Source organism: Equus caballus, chromosome 6 (assembly GCF_041296265.1).
Source record: "Equus caballus isolate H_3958 breed thoroughbred chromosome 6, TB-T2T, whole genome shotgun sequence".
Classification (NCBI taxonomy): Eukaryota; Metazoa; Chordata; class Mammalia; order Perissodactyla; family Equidae; genus Equus; species Equus caballus.
Window position 1 is genome coordinate 68,538,251 of NC_091689.1, and position 838 is coordinate 68,539,088.

An 838-nucleotide genomic window follows, 5' to 3' on the forward strand; every position below is an offset into this window, starting at 1 on the left:
CTCCTGAGGAAAATGCACCCCAACTGACAGCTTGTTGCAACCTTGAGAGACCCTGAGCAAAGGACCCAGCTAAGCTGTGCCTAGACAGAAACTGAGATCATTTCTTTGGAGCCACTAAATTCGTGGTAATTTCTAACACAGCAATAGATAATGTAGCTGCTGTCATTTCATACTATCCTAGGTTAACCTGGTAACTTCACAATAACTAGACTAGGTGTTGGCAAAATCACCTGGACTATCCCCACACAAATGTAAACCCTCACAGCAGTATAAGAAGTTTGGCCCACAGGATCCACCTTTCCCAGGTAATAAACGATCTGGTTTTAAAACCTTGATTTGGATCACACCTCTCTGGATTCCTCATAATTCTGTCAAGTAAATAATTCTGTCAAGTAAACTATTGTACAGAAGTTTGCAGGCTCACAAAAGCCAAGTGGCTCAAATGGCTAATCAGGGGCAGAGCCAGCACTGAGAGAGCCCAGGTTTGACCCCAATGACCCCATCTTTCCCTATAATCACCTTTTATAGTTTCTCTAGAGTCTCAATGATGGTTCCCACTATGCCCACAGACAGGAGTAATAAAACCACATCATAGACGTTAAAAACGCTGGAGACATTTTGACCTTCACTGTTAAAATCATCTTATCCACTAGGTTAATTATTGTGCACGTCAGTTAAAATGTCTTTTATTTTAAAGTCTTTATTTCTCAGTAAAGAGGACTTTTTCCCTTCATGGCTTGCTAGAATACTAAGGGCTTAAACTGAATATCTGTGAAGGCTAAAAACATTAGTTATTCTTACCTAAGTACACCTTACAAACAAAGCCACAGAAAGCATC